The 12,598-nt window shown below is 43.2% G+C and overlaps 1 protein-coding gene across 2 annotated transcripts in view; it reads right to left on the bottom strand.

The window, feature by feature from the left end:
• The window catches only part of SPEN (spen family transcriptional repressor), a 98,062-nt gene that overhangs the window by 55,803 nt on the left and 29,661 nt on the right, over window positions 1–12,598 (bottom strand). The window lies entirely within an intron of this gene.

Below are 12,598 nucleotides of genomic sequence, written 5' to 3'. Positions count from 1 at the left end.
GCAACCGTAAAACAACTCATAAGACCACCCTTTGTAGATAAACATAATCCCAGTTTGTCTTCTAAGATATATATATTTAAAGGGGTGGGAGGAATGCTGGCATTGTGGCACAGTGGGTTAAGCCTCTGCCTATGACACCAACATCCCAGTTCAAGTTCCAGCCATTCCATTTCCGATCCCTGAACTTGGGAAAGCAGCAGAGAACAGCTTGGGCCCCTGCCACCCATGTGGTAAACCCAAATGGAGTTCCAGGCTCCTGGCTTACTGTAGCCATTTGGAGAATGAGCCAAATGAACCAGCAAATAGAGATATCTTTCTCTCCCTTTCCCTTTCAAATAGATAAATCAATCTTTTTAACGTGGGGGGGGGGGGCGGGGGGCTTATTGCTTATAATGAAATCTTGGCTAATTCTAAACTTCAGAAAATGCTGTTTAAAGTAACAATGCCCATTTTTCTTTCTGGGCACAGATGATTCCTTGTTCAGATTGTCTGTAAGGTGAAATTGTACCATAGCTTCTGAAGTGACCAGATAGGCTCCAAGTGAAAACAACCCAAAAGGGGTAAAACAGAACAAGTCACTAAACTGCACTGAATGAGTAAGATTTTATCCTAAGTAAAATGACTAACAGAGGTTTAGTCTCATTCTAAAAGCTTAAAACTAAGCAAAGCTATGGAAATTTACATTTTCTATATAGCATCCAGTAACACAAAAATAAACATATTTCTAATTTGTGACTTTCTTTACCTTAATACCTCTAAGTAACTCTGGTGTTTGCTAATCAGAAATTAGGCCATGTTTAGTAACTTAAACCTATGTCTCAAAGAGGAAACTGACAAAGAGGCTCCTTGTGCTCAAAGTAGTCTTAATGTAAAAAATTCACATTTTAAGCACAATATTTTTTAAAGGGCTTAAATATTTTGCTTCCAAGTCAAACAAATACAATTTGGTGTGGCATTTTTAACTTAAAAACTCGTTTTTTAGAATTTTACCTTGCTAAGTTACTTTTTTGTTAATTTTTAAAGCAATTTTTGGGAAAATTTACATAAAATTAAAACCCACAACATAGTAAGGTACAACTTTACCCTCAAACCTAGTTTAACCCCTTTCACTTAACAAACCAAAAATAACCTCAGGACAACTGCAGTGAAAAGAATGAAAAAAGGTAAGGGAGAGAGAGTTCTTTTACTCCAAACAATCAAACCTAACTCAAAGCCAAGTTCCTGCAAGACCTCGCTGTGATGTAGCCAAGCAGTGGTAGGACGTATGCAGTTTTTTAAGCTCTGCTTCTAAAGGGCAGAAGAAAAAAGCTCCTATGAAAGCAAGGGGGTTAAGGGAGAGACCGGCTGCAGGAAGACTTCAGTTTCTAGTCTCGGGTGTTGATCCTTGGTTGGATGTGAAATACCTCCTACTCCCAGGAATAAACCCAGGTTAATGGGCAGCCCTAGGCCAAGGGGCACAGGTAATCTGCCCTGCCTCTCCCATCGCCTGCCCAGTCACCGCGCTGCAGCCCGTCCTCCTGCCCCACCTCTGGACTGAAGGCCTGGCAGAACCGCTGGCAAAACAAGGAAGCCTGTGGAGGTGGCAAGCAGCCAACTCAAACTGGATGATTCCAGTTTAGGCTAGTTCCAGTTGCAAACAAGCAGTTGCTAGCTTCCCCCACAGTATCAGACGCAGGGGCTGCCAAGCCAGTACACCATGAGCTCTCCTCTCCTCTGGCTCTCAGAACTAAGTCTACTTATTTCTCGCTTCTGCAGCAGCGGAGCCTCTTAAATGAAAGCAGAGTTCCCGATACGTAACAAATACATGTCAGCCCACCACCTGTTTTCAAAACGGAGTGCCTATTTATATACAGGACCTTACCACTAACAACCACCACACTTTAAAAAAAAAAAAAAAAGGGGGGGCCTTAAGAAAATGCAGCACTCGACAAATAAGGAAACTAACCTGCCTATAGATCTCCAACATGGGAGGTAAGCCCCCAGAGTAATTAATAAGTGGACACTTTTCCATTTTCCATATTTAGCACAGAAATAGCTTGGCTAATATGACCCCAAGACAGAAGGTTGTGTGTAGCTTATTGCAAAGTAACAAAGCAAACTACACAGCAGCCAGAAATGGAACGTGTTTCAAAATGTGAGCCCTTCCCTGGCCTCTGCTGTTTCTCTACCATGATGAAAATGGAAAGAAAGAAAAAAGAACGGGGGGGGGGGGGGGGTGTTAATCTGCAAAGCACAGGTTGCTGAACTTTTACCCACTGATGCCAAACAGCCCCAAAATTGCATTTCCCAAGGAATGAGCATGATGTTTTCTTATGCACAGTAGTATTTAAAACAGTTCCTCAAAATGAGGCAAGACCTAATGTTTTTCAAGTACTACAGAAACACTTTCCAAACCCTCTCTCACTAAGTACATAATTTAAAAAAAAAAAACAAATTTAGGTACCAGGGGGTAGGGCTACTTCTTAGTGCATAAAGTTTCCACTTGCAGTGCTGGCATTTCAAATGGGCGCTGGTTCGGGTCCCAGCTGCTCCATTTCCAGGCTGGCTCTCTGCTATGGCCTGAGAAAGCAGCAAAAGGAAAGCCCAAGGCCTTGGGCCCTGCACGCACGTGGGAGACCCTGAAGAAGCTCTAGGCTCCTGGATTTGGCCTGGTCCAGCTCTGGCTTTTGCAGCCATTTGGGACGTGAACCAGCAGATGGAAGATCTCTCTCCATCTCTCCCTCCCCCTTTCTCTCTCTGCCTTTCAAATAAACCAATCAACCTTTTTAAAAAAAAAAAAAAAAAAAAAAAGGCCTGAACTAATGGGTGACTCCTTAGTTTATAACAAAAAAGAATTTAGGTATTAGTGTTTTAAGAGACTATTTAGGGCCGGCGCCGCGGCTCAATAGGCTAACCCTGTGCCTGCGGCGCTGGCACACAGGGTTCTAGTCCCGGCTGGGGCGCCAGATTCTGTCTTGGTTGCCCCTCTCCCAGGCCAGCTCTCTGCTGTGGCCAGGGAGTGCAGTGGAGGATGGCCCAGGTCCTTGGGCCCTGCGCCTGCATGGGAGACCAGGAGAAGCACCTGGCTCCTGGCTTCGGATCAGAGCAGTGCATCAGCCGCAGCAGCCATTGAGGGGCGAACCAACGGAAAAGGAAGACCTTTCTCTCTGTCTCTCACTGTCCACTCTGCCTGTCCAAAAAAAAAAAAAAAAAGACTATTTAATCAGTTAATAAAACCATTTTTTTTTTTTTTTTTGACAGGCAGAGTGGATAGTGAGAGAGAGAGACAGAGAGAAAGGTCTTCCTTTTTGCCGTTGGTTCACCCTCCAATGGCCACTGCATCTCGCTGATCCGAAGCCAGGAGCCAGGTGCTTCTCCTGGTCTCCCATGCGGTGCAGGACCCAAGCACTTGGGCCATCCTCCACTGCCTTCCCGGGCCATAGCAGAGAGCTGGCCTGGAAGAGGGGCAACCAGGATAGAATCCGGCGCCCCAACCGGGACTAGAACCCAGTGTGCCGGCGCCGCAAGGCGGAGGATTAGCCTGTTGAGCCACGGCGCCGGCTCACTACTTGACCTTTATTAGATTTCTCCACAAGTAACAGTTGCAAATTTCAAGGTAGAAATTTCATTTAGCAGTGAAAATGTCCAGAACTATGAGTGATTTTCTAACACTAATTTTCAGCAAGACATTCTCCCTTTTAAAAACTCAGATAGGGGCCAGTGCAGTGGCTCACTTGGTTAATCCTCCACCTGAGGCACTGGCATCCCATACAGGTGCCAGGTTCTAGTCCCGGTTGCTCCTCTTCCAGTCCAGCTCCCTGCTGTGGCCCGAGAAGGCAGTGGAGGATGGCCCAAGTGCTTGGACCCTGCACTCGCATGGGAGACCAGGAGAAGCACCTGGCTCCTGGCTTCAGATCAGCACAGCTCCGGCCATTGTGGCCATTTGGGGGCAGTGAACCAACGGAAGGAAGACCTTTCTCTCTGTCTCTCTCTCTCTGTCAGTAACTCTCTAAAATAAAATAAAATAAAATAAAATAAAATAAAATAAAATAAAATAAGACCTTAGATAATTCCAGCCATCTAGAAAAGTAAAAATAAGGCAGAACAGAATAATAAATGTTAAAGAACAGTTGTCAAAACTAGAAACAAGTCAGCTATTTGAAATGGAATACATAGTATTTTACTTAGCCTTAAATTAAGTGCAAATATTTCATTATAAATGAAAATAAGAAAAGACAAATTTTAAAATATCTCTCCTAAGAATATTTATTACTCTTGACTTTAGCCTCAAGTGAAAACCTTCATGAAACCTTTTACTCTTCCTCCTTGAAAATTCTCTGAATGTTCCCAAAATATATACTTCAATTGATGTTATTCCAAAAAGCAAAAGACACCTAACCACTAGTTTTCATGTGTTGGTATAATTTCACTTTTTCTTTCTTTCTTTTTTTTTTTTTTTTAAGATTTATTTATTTGAAAGAGTTACACAGAGAGAGAAGGAGAGGCAGAAGAGAGAGAGCTCTTCCACCCACTAGTTCACTCCCTGGAGCTGCGCCAATCCAAAGCCAGGAGCCAGGAGTTTCCTCCGGGCTTGGGCCAAATTCTACTGCTTTCCCAGGACATAGCAGAGAGCTGGATCAGCTGGGACTCAAACCGGCGCCCATATGGGATGCTGGCATGGCAGGAGGCAGCTTTACCTGCTATTCCACAGTGCCAGCCCCATGAATTTTAAAACTATCTTAGGGATGGTGTATGTTTGGCATTAGTGGTTAAGACACCACTTGGTGCTGGTACCCCAAATGTGAGGGCAAAATTTGAGTCCCAGTTCCAATCCAATTCCAGCTTCTTGCTAATGTTCACCCTGTGGATAACGACTCAAGTAACTCATGTCCCTGCCACCCACAGGGAAGGACACCTGGATTGGGTTCTTGGCTTCAGCCTGGCCTAGCTCCAACTGTCAGAGCATTTGGAGAGTAAATCAGTTGATGGGAAGTCTATTTCTCTTTGCCTCTCAAATATGGAAATTTTCTTAATTTAAAAATTAACTCTTGGGGCAGGTAAAGCTGCCCCCTACAGTGCCTGCATCCCATATGGGCGCCAGTTCAAATCCTGGCTGCTCCACTTCCAATCCCACTCTCTGCTATGACCTGGGAAAGCAACAGAAGATGGCCCAAATCCTTGAGCCCCTCCACCCATGGGAGACCCAGAGAAAGCTCTCGGCTCCTGTTCAGATCGGTGCAGCTCTAGCCATTGCAGCCAACTGGGGAGTGAATCAGCAGATGGAAGACCTCTGTCTCTCTTTCCTTCTCTCCCTGTGTAACTCTGCCTTTCAAATAAATAAATCTTTTAAAAAAATAATAACTCTTGGGGCTGGCCATGTGGTGTAATGGGTTAAGCTGCTGCCTGCAACACCAGTCTCCCATATTGGAGCATTGGATGAGTCCTGGCTGTTCTGCTTTGCAATCCAGATCTCTGCTGTTCCACCTGGGAAAGCAGCAAAGGATGGCCCAAGTACTTGGGGTCCTGCCACCCAAGTGGGAAGCCAGTTCCTGGCACTGGCTTCAGTCTGGCCAAGTTCTGCCACTGCAGTCATCTGGGGAGTGAGCCAGAGTTGGAAGATCTGTTTCTCCCTCTCTCTGTGTAACTTTGCTGTCCAAATAAATATATAAATCTTTACCCAAAAAAAAGGAAAGAAAACCTAATTTCAAATTAATGATGAAAGGGGGCCCTTCAAAAAATCTGTAAAGAGGCCAGCATTGTAGCATAATGAGTTAAGCCATTTCCTGACACTAGCATCCCATATGGGCACTGGTTAGTGTCTGGGCTGCACCAGTTCCAATCCAGCTCCCTGCTACTAGCCTGGAAAAAGCAATAGAAGATGGTCCAGTGTCTGGGCCCCTGGCACCCATGGGAGAAACAAATGAAGCTCCTGGTTCCCACATGCCCTATTGTGGCCACTTGGGGAGCAACCAGCAGAGGAAGATACCTGTGTGTGTGTGCATGCGTAAAGTTCTTTCAAATAAATAAATCTTTCCTTAGAAAGCTTGTAGAAAATTGACCTAAAAGGTCAATTTATTCTGATACAAAAACTTTTGAAATTCACACCTAATAAACATTTTCCATAAACTTTTTGAAAATGCGGGGGCCAGCGCCGCGGCTCACTAGGCTAATCCTCCGCCTTGCGGCACCGGCACACTGGGTTCTAGTCCTGGTTGGGGCACCGATCCTGTCCCGGTTGCCTCTCTTCCAGGCCAGCTCTCTGCTGTGGCCCGGGAAGGCAGTGGAGGATGGCCCAAGTGCTTGGGCCCTGCACCCCATGGGAGACCAGGAGAAGCACCTGGCTCCTGGCTTCGGATCAGCGCGGTGCGCCGGCCGCAGCACACCTACCGTGGCGGCCACTGGAGGGTGAACCAACGGCAAAAAGGAAGACCTTTCTCTCTGTCTCTCACTGTCCACTCTGCCTGTTAAAAATTAAAAAAGAAAAGAAAATGCTTCACATTAGCCCAAATTTAAAGTATCTGCATCTACAATACTTAAATATCTCATCCTGCTAATATTACTGGTGTCATTTTAAAGCAATGGAAGGCAATCTTAATTTCTGTGATAGGCTAAGGAAAATATGTAATTTTTCCCCATCCTAATTCAAGCCTCACCAGAAGGTACCAGGTACCAGTAAAGTGTATGAATTTAACTTCAACAAGTACTTCAATCCCTTAGCCTGTATTAAAGAACATTCTTACAACTGGATAGAAAAAGAAAAGATAGGGAACTACAGAAATAAAGTATATTCAACTTCAATTAAGAGATTTTAAGGGGCCAACATTGAGGGTAGGGTGTACCAGTTCAAGTCCTAGTTACTCTACTTCCCATTCAGCTTCCTGCTAATGTGCCTAGGAAGGCAGCAGGGTGGGGGACCCAGGTGGATGTCAGGGCTCCGTGTCATTTGAGAAGTGAACCCAAGGAAGAGCTCTGTCACTCTTCCAGTGGAATTTACGCATACAAACAGTCATGACAAAAAGACCCACAGCAGCACACCATAGCACAGAAAAGCATGGCAAAGGTGATGCAATGAAGCCCCACTTCGCATCAGTTAAACACTATGAACAGTTTCGCAGGAACAGTAGATGATGTCATTTTCAAGAATTTCAAAACTAAGCTACAATTAATCCCCAGTTTACTTATTTGAAGTGTACTGCTAGCAATCTGTTTGCCGAAGTCGTAAAATTAAGGAACATGGAGGGTAGTTTCTCAGTCACGGAGACAAGAGAAACCTGCTTCCATAGGTAAATACAAACTATTTTGGTCCACTAACTGTTCATTTTAAACATCTTTAAAGGAATTTTAGGAATGTCACAATTGCACAATCATACTTTTAGAGACACCAAAAAAGAACTTATTTCTTCTAAAAGGAAATCAAACATTTTTAATTCATATGACCTCTCAAAATATTACTTAAAACAAAAAAAAAGACTGATTGACTGGTTGATTAATTTGAAAGAGTCACAGGAAGAGGAGAAATGGAGAGAAAAATATCTACCATCTGCTGCTTCACTCCCCCAAATGGCCAAGGCCGGGCCAGGTTGAAGACAGAAAAAAGGAACTCCATCCAGGTCTCCCACTGGAGTGGCAGGAGCCCAAGTACTGGGGCCATCATCTGCTTTTTCCCAAGCACATTAGCAGGGAGCTGGGTAGGAACTAGAGCAACCAGGACTCAAACTGGTGCTCATATGGATGTCAAATCACAGGCAGCAGCTTTACACACTGTGCCACAACATCAGTCCCTCCAAATATTACTTTTGGGCCCATGCTGTGGCATAACAGGTTGAGTCCCCACCTGCAATGCTAGCATCCCATATGGGTGCTAATTCATGTCCCAGTAGCTCCACATCTGATCCAGCACCCTGTTAATGCACCTGGAAAGGCAGTGGAAAATGGCCCAAGTCTTTGGGCCCCTGCACCCAAATGGGACACCCAGATGAAGCTGTTGGCTCCTGGCTTCGACTTGGCCCAGCCCTGACCATTGTGGCCATTTGGGAGTCAATCAGTGGATGGAAGGTTGATCTCTCTCTCTCTAACTGCCTTTTAAATAAATAAGTAAATCTCTAAATATATACACACACACACACACACACATATATATATGCACACAGACGTTACACTTTCAGCTCAATATATATAATTATAGAGGAAAGGAAGACATTTTATTAAGGGCAGATTGAACCTAGGGACATGGATATGCACTAAACACCCGAGAACGTTAATTCTGTGCACTTGCTTCTATCACAATTTAATGACCAATCTTTTAGCCATCTCCAGCTATTTTGCTTTATCCTCTTTGTTAGCTAAGAATTTTATCTAAGTACTTTAACTATTAAACTGCTCTGAGAAAGGGAATATAATTCTGTGGTGTGCACAAAGATTATCTGGTCCTATTTCTTCTTACAGACTGAGAACTGAAAGGTCCATCAGAAAAGGCCCTCACAGAAGTTTCTTCTTACAGAATAGAAATGAAAGGCCTATTCACTTATACCACCAACAAAGTCCATTCTGTTTTTCATGAATCAGCATAGCCTGATTCTTAATACAATGTCCTTCCCAAGGCAGGCGTTCTCACAATCCAAATTTTCCTTCTCTAACTGAAATAACCAAATAACTATAATCTCTGCCTTTCCTATTCCAAATCACCAGGTGCCTTTCTAAACCACAGATCTCAACAAGTTAGCTCCCTTCTAAAATTCTTTAACAGCTCTTCTCTTCATACAGGGTAAAACTTAAAATATTTTAGCATGATTACATCTTTCTAAACTATTTGCTGTTCTCAAAACATTCTTCTCCCTACTATATTTCCAGTGTGTTCCTTCTCTCAATGTTCCCTTTCTAGCCTAAAATGTTTTTCAAAGTCTCGAGTACCCTTCATTAGCCCAAATGTCACTTCTCAGATCTTCTCAGCAGTCAAAATAATCTTTCTATTCCCCACTGTCATTAGGTTTAAACACCAAAGCTGCCCTTACGTAAGACCTGTCACATCAGTGAAACTAGAAAGAAACAATAAGCTCTCTCCAAAGCCAGGAGCCAGGAGCCTCAAGCCTCCTCCAGGTCTCCACGGGGGTAGGGGCCCAAGGACATGGGCCATCTTCTACAGCTCCCCCAGGCTTTAGCAGAGAGCTGGATCAGAAGTAGAGCAGCTGGGACTTGAACCGGCACCCATGTGGGATGCCAGCACTGCAGGCAGTGGCTTTACCCGCTATGCCACAGCGCTGGTCCACCAATAAGCTCTTGAATAAAGTTCAAGTAACCAACTAAAAGCAATCTGTATGTGGTTGAAACACCAGCTCTAGAAAATTAGCATACAGGGCCCAGTGCTGTGGCATAGTGGGTAAAGCCTTCATCTGTGGCTCCAGCATCCCATGTAGGCACTGGTTTGTGTCCCAGCTACTCCACTTCCCACCCAGCTCCCTGCTGATGTGCCTGGGAAAGCAGTGTTAGGACAACCCAAGGGCTTGGGCCCCTGCACCCACTTGGGAAATCCAGAAGAGGCTCCTGGCTTTTGATGAGCCCAGCTCTGGCCATTGTGGCCATCTGGGGAGTGAGCCAGTGAATGGAGGATATCACTCTGTCCCTGTCTTGTCTGTCTGTCCATCTCTCTCTAACTGCCTTTCAATAAATAATCTTAAGAAAAAATTTTTGACTATATATGAAGGAAACTATGTAAGTAAACTATAAAATCTCAGAAGAAAAAGAACATTTTAACAGAAGGTAGATTCTATACCAGCCTAGGAAAGGGAGAAACAGAGCAAGAATCTGTCAATGGTTCTTTCCCAAGTCCATGAGAAGCAGCTGCCTTCAACCAGCAGCTTTCAGTATCCTGACCTCCTACAGTACAAAGCAGAGGGAATAACTTAAAATACCACACAGAGCAAATTACACGTGTCTGCTGGTCAGAGGCAGCCCTCCAAGCCTACATATGCACTCCTTTAGTCTAAGTGGATAAATCTAGTTACCATAACTTGATACAATAACCTTCCAAAGACAATTTTTTTTAATATAAAAAAATAAATACAGAGCAGCTGGCTCTGTGGTGCAAAGGGTTAAGCGGCCACCTACAACGCTGGTATCCCATATCAGAGTGTGGCTGTTCCACTTCCAATCCAGCTCCCTGCTATTGTGCCTGGGAAGGCAGAATCGGATGGCCCAAGTGTTTGAGCCCCTGTCATCTACGTGGGAGACCCACATGGATTTCCAGACTCGTGGCTTTCACCAGACCAACCTGGGCCATTGCAGCCTTTTGGGGAATGAACCAGTGGATGGAGATCTCTGCCTGCCTCCCTCCCTACTTCCCTCCCTCTCTCTCTCTCTCTCTCTCTCTCTCTCTCTCTCTCTCTCTCTCTGTGTGTGTGTGTGTGTGTGTGTGTAATTCTGCTTTTCAAATGAATAAACAAAAATCCTTTAAAAATAAATTAATATTGGGGCTGGCACTGTGGCACAACGGGTTAATGCCCTGGCCTGATGTGCCAGCATCCCATATGGGCGCCGGTTCTAGTCCCGGCTACTCCTCTTCTGATACAGCTCTCTGCTATGGCCTGGGAAGGCAGTAGAGGATGGCCCAGGTCCCTGGGCCCCTGCACCCACGTGGGAGACCCGGAGGAAGCTCCTGGCTTCAGATCGGCACAGCTCCGACCGTTGTGGCCATCTGGGGAGTGAACCAGCAGACGGAAGACCTCTCTCTGTCTCCACCTCTCTCTGTAACTCTTTTAAATAAATAAAATAAATCTTTAAAAAAAATGAGTAAATATATATATACTTATAGGGAAGGCCATTTGGCACAGCAATTAAGACACTGGGAGGCTTGCATCCCCTATCAGAATGCCTGGTTTGAGTCTCTGCTACTCTGCTTCCAACCCAGCTTCCTGCTAATGCAGACCCTGGAAGGCAGCAGAGAATGCTTCAATTACTTGGGTCCCTGTCACCAGGGTGCGAGACCCACATTGAATTCCTCTGGCTCCTGGTTTCAGCCTGGCCCAGTCCCAGCTGTGACAGGCATTTGGAGAACAAACCTGCAGGTGGAAGATGTATTTGTCCCTCTCCTTCAAATAAGACATAAACAAAAATTCAAAATGCATACATGTGTACATAACCACCTATATTTTCCAAGTGCATCTTATCTAACAGAAACATACAGTGCTTTTTGTTTTGTGAACAGGGATTAATATCAAATTCATCAAATTACCTCTGACTTCAAGCAGTTTAGCTTACAATTCTAAGGGCCATATCCCAAAAACCACTGTAAACTCTCACCAAAGTATAATACCACCCTCAAGGCCTTGTATTCATTAATTCTCCTCTAACTTCAACACCTCCACGACAGGTTTTCCTTTCAACTAAACTTAACTTGATGGAATGCAGTGGCATCCCTTTAATGAGGCAGGTTTGGGGAAAATGACTGAAACTTGAGTGTTTTAGACTATTTTATGCTGGAGAAAGTGGAACACAACAAGATCTTATACTGAGTTTATAGTGGTCAAAAAAATTTCATCAACCATTTAACTAGACGATATTCACATACTAAATTAAATTAAGAGAAGTTAAGGGCTTTTATCCATATCACAGAGTAGTGATGAGCCAGAACTTAACTTTCTTTCTTTGCTAACCTAAATACTTACATCAGTTTAATATGCAACTATTTTCAGAATGCTTGAAATATATCTAGGCAGGCAGATAAATCCACAAAATATTTCCATTTATCATTTTGAGTTAGAAAATTTGAGAAGTCTAAACAACTGAGCCATTCAATTACACAACCATTTGATTTACTTCAATTAATTCTAAGTAGGCAATATGAAAAGAAAAATAAACTAGGCCTTTTAATCAGGTCATAGAATTTGTATATAGTAAATTTAAAATATATACCACCTAAATTTAAAAATGGGACATCTGGGAGGAACAGATTAAATAACAGTAATTGGAAACTGAAAATGCTCAGACTGTCAACAAGTTAAGTAGTAATAATAGCTGGCAATTAAGAGACACATTCACTGAACATGATGAACATGAACTGGGTATCCAGGAAAGCACTTTAAATGCAGTTTTCATTTTAATCATAACTTTATAAAAATCTGTATATGAGATGAGAAAGGTGAGGCTAGGAGAGTATTAAGTAACTTGTCCAGATTACTAAACGTATTCTAAACCATCTACTTAGAATTAGGATTTCAAAATTCATATTCCTAACTTTCCTTGTTAAGTTTCCTTGCTAAGAGAATTTCAATGTATTATTTTTATCTTAGAGTAAACCTTACTTGTAAAAAGTAAAAATGCACAATTAAGAGTTTATACAACCTCAGAGAACAACAGAGTTACAATATGCATTGAAAGTTTTTTTCAACCTGAGCTTACAAATTGGCTACCACCTTGATGTTAAAATCAATTCAAATGTGTTCATAAGTTGATTTAGTAGTTGATAATAAACATTTCAACAATATATCTCACTAATACATATTTAACCAAACAGCTTTCGCCAATTTTTAACCAAAATAGAAATAAGCTGGTACTATACATCTAAGGCATTAAACATTTTAAAGACACCACATTTTCAGAGTCAAAAGATTTGCCTTACATCACT

This window comes from Lepus europaeus, chromosome 5 (assembly GCF_033115175.1).
Source record: "Lepus europaeus isolate LE1 chromosome 5, mLepTim1.pri, whole genome shotgun sequence".
In the NCBI taxonomy this organism is placed as follows: Eukaryota; Metazoa; Chordata; class Mammalia; order Lagomorpha; family Leporidae; genus Lepus; species Lepus europaeus.
The sequence above is the reverse complement of the archived record's forward strand: the minus strand, read 5'-3'. Positions and strand labels throughout refer to the sequence as shown.